At 44.8% G+C, this 9578-nt stretch overlaps 1 protein-coding gene and 1 non-coding gene across 3 annotated transcripts in view; both read left to right on the top strand.

The window, feature by feature from the left end:
- The first annotated feature begins 219 nt into the window (after positions 1 to 219).
- Positions 220 to 293, top strand: trnap-agg (transfer RNA proline (anticodon AGG)). Its single transcript has one exon. It is a non-coding gene; the product is annotated as a tRNA-Pro (tRNA).
- A 2983-nt stretch (positions 294 to 3276) lies between these two features.
- The window catches only part of LOC144512084 (bone morphogenetic protein receptor type-1A-like), a 67032-nt gene continuing 60730 nt past the window's right edge, over positions 3277 to 9578 (top strand). Inside the window, exon 1 of one of the 2 annotated variants that reach the window (XM_078242646.1) lies at positions 3277 to 3489. The gene's annotated coding sequence lies outside the window, so the exon portion shown is untranslated. The remainder of the gene's footprint in view (positions 3490 to 9578) is intronic. The other variant, XM_078242645.1, reaches the window with a different exon arrangement.

The following is a 9578-nucleotide window of genomic DNA, read 5'->3' as shown; positions in this document are numbered from 1 at the left end:
ACAATAACGTTGACTCTAATCTAATCTAATAGTCTAGCTAGCTGTCTGGATTTACCCTGCAGAGATCTGAGGAGCAGTTAACCATAGTCCTCACAAATCCACCGGAGGTTAGAACCCCAACAGAGAGACAGAGGAAGGGGACGGACATCCGGCAGAATTTCCATTGCAATCCCAGAAGTGTAACGTCGTGGATATAGACTATGAAGAAAACATAGCAGAGCTGCTGTGTCTTAGTTGGTTAAAGAGACTGTCTAGGAAACAGGAGGTCCTGGGTTCAAATCCCAGCAGCACCTCAGCCAGGAGAGCAGCCTGAAGAATATGGTGTCGTCTGTGTAGAAATGAAAGAAGACGGAGAGAGAAAAGACTGTGACCCAAACCCAGAAAACATCCTTCCAAATAAGAAACTTAACCCTTGTGATGTCAACCGAGCAACTTCTGTTTTTCTGGGTCAAAATTTTCGACATTTTTGTCACATTTTTTAACGTTCTTTTATAGTATATGTATATACATTTTTTTTAAATGCTATGAAATTAAACAAAACACCCAAATTCAAAGAAAGAAGTGGACACACACACGTATGTACACACACAGACACACACACACACACACACACACACACACACACACACACACACACACACACACACACACACACACACACACACACACACACACACACACACACACACACACACACACACATACACACACACACACACACACACACACACACACACACACACACACACATACAGACAGACACACACACACACACACACACACACATACAGACACACACACACACACACACACACACACACACACACACACACACACACACACACACACACACACACACACACACACACACAGTCTCTCACAGTCTCACAGTCAGAAGACTAAATGTTTTTTTATATTTAGTTTTTCATATATTGCCTCTTATATTTGTTATTTACTTAAATATGTCCTTACACACACACACACATCTATATGTATATATATATATATATATATATATATATATATATATATATATATATATATATATATATATATCGTACAACCGGTGTGACAGTAAACATCTTAAAACGTACTGTCACACCCATTTATCTTGTTACTTAGATGCATTATACTTGATTATGTTTTTGTATTCTTTATTAAAAATATCAATGTATTTAATATAATGTATATATTTATTTATTTTATTAACTTGAATGTATTATAATTCATTTTTTATTTTTACAATAATCTTATTTTTTATTAGTGATTTATTTTATTGTTTCATTCATTTTTTATTTTTTTTTAAAATACTTTAATTTAATTTAATTTTAGTTTATTTTATTTTATTTTATTTTATTTTATTTTATTTTATTTTATTTTCGTTTATTTTATTTTAGTTTATTTTATTTTAGTTTAGTTTATTTTATTTTAGTTTATTTTATTTTATTTTAGTTCAGTTTAGTTTATTTTATTTTATTTTAGTTTATTTTATTTTATTTTAGTTTATTTTATTTTAGTTTAGTTTATTTTATTTTAGTTTATTTTATTTTATTTTATTGTGTGATGTTCCGTTGATTACCACCAGAGGGCGCCTGGGTCTCTTTGAGATTTCAAAATAAAAGCCCTTCAGGTCTCTCTCTGCAGTAAAGTGGAACTAAAGAGCTCTCACTCTGCCTCTGTGTCGGGAGACCAAACAAAACAATCACAAAACACTGAAGGTACACTGAACACAAAATGTTAATCATTTAATTCGTCATTGGCTCTGCGAGCCAGACACCCAAAATAAATCCTCCCTTCTTTTAACATTTAGATTTTTCAACATGAAGGTTAACTGTTGTTTTGTCTAAATGTTGCCACACACATAATAGACACACAAAAATAGACACACACATACATATAGAGAGAGACACACACACACACACACACACACACACACACACATATAGAGAGAGACACACACACACACACACACACACACACACATATAGAGAGAGACACACACACACACACACATATAGAGACACACACACTGCACAGACACACACACACACACACACACACACACACACACACACACATATAGAGAGAGACACACACACACACACACACACACACACACACATATAGAGACACACACACTGCCAAAAATAGACACACACACACACACACACACACATACACACACACACACACACACACACACACACACACACACATATAGAGACACACACACACACAAAAATAGACACACACACACACACACACATAGACACACACACACACACACACACACACACACACACACACACACATATAGAGAGAGACACACACACACACACACACACACACACACACATATAGAGAGACACACACACTGCCAAAAATAGACACACACACACACACACACACACACACACACACACACACACACACACATATAGAGACACACACACTGCCAAAAATAGACACACACACACACACACACACACACACACACATGTACACGTACACACACACACACACACACACACACACACACACACACACACACACACACACATATAGAGACACACACACACACACACACACATACAGACACACACACACACACACACACACACACACACACGTATGTACACACACACACACACACACACACACACACACATACATAGACACACACACACACACACACACATAGAGACACACACTGCCAAAAATAGCACACACACACACGATGTACACATACACACACACACACACACACACACACACACACATATAGAGAGAGAGAGACACACACTGCCAAGAATAGACACACACACACACACACACACACACACACACACACACACACACACACACACACACACACACACACACACACACACACACACACACACACACACACACACACACACACACACACACACACACGTATGTACACACACAGACACACACACACACACACACACACACACACACACACACAACTTCATTCATTTGGAGACATACATTTAGTTTAAAAAAGTCTAAAAATACTGTAATCAGACTATAACGTTTTTTAAATTGTAAAATGCAATGGGCCCTGATTCCATTTGAAAACGTCCACTTTTAAACTTAAATCTCATTGGAAGATACCTGAAAGGTGAAAAAGCGAGCGCATGCGTGGTGGGTCGTCACTCTCTCTTTCCGATCGGACATTCGGCCTTTTGTTTTGAACCACAGAGTGATCCGTCGTCTCAGTTACAGACGATCTTTGTCAGACTGGTATTTGCTCTCCTCCATCATCAAACGGCCCAAACCGCAGACCGACTGAGCAGGGAGCAGAGGAGTGTACTTCGCCGATTATTACTACAAATAACGCTGGGAAATTACGCTTTTCTGTCGTGTTATTATGGTTGGGATTTGGAATTGAACTACTACGATGAAATAACGTCGAAAGGACCGGTACATTCACAGAGGAATTAAGAGAAAAGGGAGAAAAAGGTATGGCAGAATCCAAAAACTTCATTCCCAGCCTGCGGGTCTGAGCCCGACTTTTGGGCTTCGTCTATTTGCTGGAGCTAACATAGTCTCTGGGTTGGAATGCTTCGTGTTTACGATTTGTCGAGTTTAAAACAGACGACCTTGTATACTTGACTTTGTGGTTATTTTTTTTTAAAGTATGTTTGCATATTTCTTATAAAATTGAGTATGTATCAAAGTTTTGGTAGTAAGTTACCAAAAACAAAAAAGGAAGTGCGGCGAACAGATTTTGTGTGAGTGTGTTGGCGCCAGGAGATAGACGGATCCTACTGGCTGCTGTCGTGTAAAAAGTTTGTTATTTGAAAACCACACTTTACAATCAACAACAAATACTTTAATTAACTTCATTTATCACGACAATGTTGGCAGCAGTTACTGAAGTTTGTCTGGGGAGGATATTTGTTGACTTGTTAGCCACATTCCTCGTTAAGCTAACGTTGCTCCGTAGTTTAACGTTACACACACACACATAAATAGCTAGTTTTCGTTGCTCGGCTGTAATTATCTTCATTTTAATCAGTTTTATGCTTAAAAGTTATGGTTTTCTCAAAGTACAGTTACGTGATACGAGCTAACGTTTGAGTTAACGGGATACTTTGCCGATATTTGACCGACTTTGTATCATAATACTGTTTGTTGTAGTATGTGTAAATATGAACTTCTGTTAAACGTCCCTCTTTCTTAACAGCCAACGGCTTAGAACGTTACCATACCAACGGCCAGCAGAAGAACGTAGTGACGCGTTTTGCGTCATTTTGAGTATAACTAGAGAAAAGACTTATTTCTCGATTACTGAAGTTATTGTGGATTAATTTTCTGTTGATTAACCCAGGCCGTAACTTTGGGGGGGGCGGGGGGGTGGGGGGGGGCGGAAGGCATGTCTGCATGGAGTTTCTTTTGTGATTGTTTTGGGCAAAAATCCTTGATTATGCGTCACGTTTTCTCAAAAAATGCGATGGAATATGCGGGATATTTATGCGATGAAATTGCGGGAACTTGCAAAAACTGCGGTGTCGTCGTGGCTTCATCGCGGGGTTTGCAGCTTTTCCATGATGTTCACGTCGCGTAATTACGTCACTTCATAACGTTCCCATGGCAGCAGGGGGAAACGGCTGCTCTTGTGTGAAGTAAACAACATTTTTCATCTTTCTGCTAAGATATTTGGGACTTTTTTGCAACGCAAATGCGGGGACCATGACCTCATGCAAGCCCCACGTATTTTGCACGGAAATCTGCAATTTATGCAGCAAAAGTGCGGCCCCCACCCCGAAATAAATATGCAGACTTTGGCTGATTATCGCATAATCACGTTTTTCTGGAGGGACTGAAAAGACTACGAATATCAGAAAAGGCGTGGAAAACTCCCTCAAAAAAGACTTCTAGGAAGGCGACAGAAACGTTGAAAATGTGTCCCAAAAATGTCAGAAAAAAACAACGAAAAGTTTGGGAAAAAAGCCCAGAATGGCATTTTTTTTGGGGGGGAGGAAGTACATGTCGTTTGATAAACAACAAATCTAAAAGCCAGAAGTCCCAAAGTTTAAATCAACAAAATAGCAAGAAATCTCGTCTTTTTCACTTCCTGTTCCCCACACAGTTCTTGTTTTCCATCAGATCGTTTATAGATGTCAGCCCTAAAAGGATTTACCAGTAGCTGTTTTTGTGACGATTTAAACGGCATGTAAACGTCTCTTCTGTGGAGTTCATTTTGTCTGAAAAAAAGAGGAAAGAAATAGTTTTTTTTTAATCCATTACCGCAAGTGAACTTCCTGTATGAAGTCACTTAATGTCAAGAAATAGCTTTTCTCATTTGATGTTCCTGTTTTTGTCGCAGTCTTGACGTCAGTGTTTAGATCAGAGGGCGGCACGTTAAACACATTTAAGTCCAACTAAAATGTGGGAAACATCAGAGCAGGGGGAATGAGAGGGGGAAACATCAGAGCAGGGGGAATGAGAGGGGGAACACCAGAGCAGGGGGGAATGAGAGGGGGGAAACACCAGAGCAGGGGGGGAATGAGAGGGGGAAACGCCAGAGCAGGGGAAACGCCAGAGCAGGGGAAACGCCAGAGCAGGGGGAATGAGAGGGGAAACGCCAGAGCAGGGGGGAATGAGAGGGGGGAACACCAGAGCAGGGGGGAATGAGGGGGGAAACGCCAGAGCAGGGGGATGAGAGGGGAAACACCAGAGCAGGGGAATGAGAGGGAAACGCCAGAGCAGGGGGAATGAGAGGGGGGAAACACCAGAGCAGGGGGAATGAGAGGGGGAAACACCAGAGCAAGGGGGAATGGGGGGGGGAAACGCCAGAGCAGGGGGAATGAGAGGGGAAACGCCAGAGCAGGGGGAATGAGGAGGGGAAACGCCAGAGCAGGGGGAATGAGAGGGGGAAACGCCAGAGCAGGGAGATGAGAGGGAGACGCCAGGGCAGAGGGAATGAGGAGGGAAACGCCAGAGCAGGGGGAATGAGGGGGGAAACGCCAGAGCAGGGGGAATGAGAGGGGGACACCAGAGCAGGGGGAAACGCCAGAGCAGGGGGAATGAGAGGGGAAAACGCCAGAGCAGGGGGAATGGAGGGAAACGCCAGAGCAGGGGGAATGAGAGGGGAACACCAGAGCAGGGGGAATGAGGGGGAAACGCCAGAGCAGGGGGAATGAGAGGGAAACGCCAGAGCAGGGGGATGAGAGGGGCGTGAGCAGGGGATGAGGAGGGAAGCGCCAGAGCAGGGGGAATGGAGGGGAAACGCCAGAGCAGGGAATGAGAGGGGAAAGCGCCAGAGCAGAGGGGGAATGGAGGGAGAAACGCCAGAGCAGGGGGAATGAGAGGGGACACTAGAGCAGGGGAATGAGAGCACCAGAGCAGAGCGAGAGCAAGGGAGTGAGAGGGGAAACGCCAGAGCAGGGGGAATGAGAGGGGGGAACGCCAGAGCAGGGGGAATGAGAGGGGAGCGCCAGAGCAGGGGGGAAAACACCAGAGCAGGGAATGAGAGGGAAACACCAGAGCAGGGGAGATGAGAGGGAGACGCCAGAGCAGGGGGAATGAGAGGGAAACGCCAGAGCAGGGGGAATGAGGAGGGAGACGCCAGAGCAGGGGGAATGAGAGGGAAACGCCAGAGCAGGGGGGAATGAGAGGGAAACGTCAGAGCAGGGGGGAATGAGGAGGGGAAACACAAGAGCAGGGGGAATGAGAGGGGAAACGCCAGATAGGGGGGAAACGCCAGAGCAGGGGGAATGAGAGGGGGAAACGCCAGAGCAGGGGGAATGTTGCGTTTACTTCACACAAGAGCAGCCATTTTCTCTCAGCTGAGAGGCAGGCGTTTCCCAGCATGCCCCTGGGTCCGCCTGGATCTTGCAGTCGGTGAAAGACATGGACAAATAGTCTTTAAATGCTTCAGATGTAAAGGTATTCGCTGTCGTCAAAATGAAGGGGAGTCAATGGGATGCTAACGGGAGGTGATGGCTTGTTAGCATCAAAATGGTGCCATAGGAGCTACGCGTTGTGTTCGCCAGCAGCAGCAGCAGCAGCCATAAGCCCCGCCCACCGACTCTATACACGATGTGATTGGCCTGACTAGAGTTTGGTTTTTCCAGCTTACAAGCCAAAGGAGAGTTGCTAGACGGACCCTGCTAGGGTGAGTCCAGATTTCTAGGCTAGGTGTTGTCCAGACGGGAGAAAGACTGACAGGGGCTGAGTTTTAGGACCTTGGAGATGACGGGAGACCCCCCCCTCCCCCCAACTCTAGCAAGACTCTCAGGATTTCAGTACGATGTTGGACATTAGTCTGCAACAGTGGAGTCGCTTGAATGTCGTTTGGTGTAAGGTCGGCATCAGCCGTACAATATTAAAATCATTCAAAAGCACTGGAAGTGGTTTGAGTCTGACTGCACTTCTTTACCTTTGCAGTCCAAAACAGGAAAGAGCAGCACTGAAAACATTTAAAAAAAACAAAAAACAAGGCAGATATTTGGGTCAGCATCGGCCCGATGACTGTATAGGATCAATGCATCCCATAACCCTCATTTTTCTCACTTTTCCCGACATTTTTCTCACGTTTTTTCAACGTTCTTGTATAAAAAGCGTCATAGGGAACCTATAATTAAAATGTAGTGTTATCCATATGCCAGACATCTGTACGTGCCACAGACAAGCCCAGGATCCCTGTCACTGAAATATGAGATTGACTGACACAACAAGAGACAGAGACAAAGCTGGAGGATGCTCTGCCTCCCGCAGCGTGCAGCACATTTGTTCATCAGATGAGTTTTCGTCACATCTTTTATTCTCCTTTATGTCTGTTCTGTTGTTGCGTGAGTCAGATGTGCATTTCCTCCCCCTCCCTTCATGTCGGACTGGAAGCCCTTCTGCCGGCAAAGTTCTCGCCACCTTTCGAAGGCTTTTCAGATGTAAATTTGGGACTTTCTCCCTTCTCCTTTTCCCTCTTCTTTGCAATTTGTGCATCGGGACGTCGTCTCTTTCTCTCTCGTCGATCAGTCTCCCTGAGTTGGTCAAGAAAGTGCCTCAGAACACACTGTAATAGACGTAATGCGTCTCCATAACAGCAGGCGGCGCTAGTCTGTATTGTCGGCCAAAAGTGAAAACCGGCAGCTGATTGGACGAACGCGCCACGTGGGTCTGGCTTCTCCGGAAATTCAAAGACATACTGTCATGGCGGCTTGTTCAGAATACGATCTCATATTGGACTAACTTCCCTCTTCACGCTTCTCTCTCCTCCACTCCCAACACCCCCCTTCATGGGCACACGCACTAACCCCCCAATCCCCACCCCCAAATCCTTCTTGTTGGTTATTGGCTGGAACACTGTTTGTTATGTTTGGTGGTGCAGGTTGGCGCAGTTTGTTTTTGTTGCCGTTGGTGGAACCTGGGCTGTCTACAGAGACCGCGTTTTTTTACAGTGTGTTCAGGGGACAGGCAGCTAGTAGATAGTGAGGAGATGTTTTTTACAGTGTGTTCAGGGGACAGGCAGCTAGCAGATAGTGAGGAGATGTTTTTACAGTGTGTTCAGGGGACAGGCAGCTAGCAGATAGTGAGGAGATGTTTTTTACAGTGTGTTCAGGGGACAGGCAGCTAGTAGATAGTGAGGAGATGTTTTTACGGTGTGTTCAGGGGACAGGCAGCTAGCAGATAGTGAGATGTTTTTTACAGTGTGTTCAGGGGACAGGCAGCTAGCAGATAGTGAGGAGACATTTGCTGTAGGCCCCTATGTGACAACATTTTTTCGCTTCAAGCACCTTTAAACCTCATTATCTCTTACCAGTGTATCTCCGTGTGTACTTTGTCCACAGCAATCCCACCAATCAGTCCCAAAACGTCCCAGTTAGAGAGGAAATACCCTAAACATATTCTTTGTTAATCTTTACAATCATTCCCTGAAAGAACCGAGCAGACCTGTCTTGTTGCACCGTCCAAATGTTCTTAAAAACGTAACGTTTGCAGCGTGTAGCTCGCTAGCTCGAGGTTAGATGTTGTTTCCCGAAGACGGACAGCAACACACAGCTTCTGCTTAGCTTCTGTGTCAGTACTCCTGCCAGCTTCTCCAAACTGGGTGTGTGTGTCTGTGTGCAAATGTCTGTGTGCTCTGTCTCTCTGTGTCTCGTGTGTGTGTGTGTGCGTGTCTGTGTGTCTCTCTGTGTGTGTGTGTCTGTATCTCTGTGTGCCTGTGTGTGTGTGTGTCTGCTGTAGTGTGTGTGTGTAGTACTAGTGTGTGTGTGTGTCTCTATGTGTGTGTGTGTGTGTGTGTGTGTCTGTGTCTCTCTGTGTGTGTGTGTCTGTGTCTCTCTGTGTGTGTGTGTCTGTGTCTCTCTGTGTGTGTGTGTGTGTCCGTTTCTCGGTGTTCGTCTCTCTGTGTGTGTGTCTTTCGGGTGTGTCTGTCTTTCTCTGTGTGTGTGTCTGTCTCTCTCTGTGTGTGTGCAGTCTCGCAAGTGTCTGTACTCTGTGTGTCTGTGTACTGTCTGTGTGTGTGTGTGTGTACCCTGTCTCTCTCGTGTGTGTGTGTCGTGTCTCGTGTGTGTGTGTGTGTCTGTGTCTCTCAGTGTGTGTGT

This window comes from Sander vitreus, chromosome 23, assembly GCF_031162955.1.
Source record: "Sander vitreus isolate 19-12246 chromosome 23, sanVit1, whole genome shotgun sequence".
NCBI classification, from domain to species: domain Eukaryota; kingdom Metazoa; phylum Chordata; class Actinopteri; order Perciformes; family Percidae; genus Sander; species Sander vitreus.
This window is presented reverse-complemented; position numbering and strand designations above follow the sequence as displayed.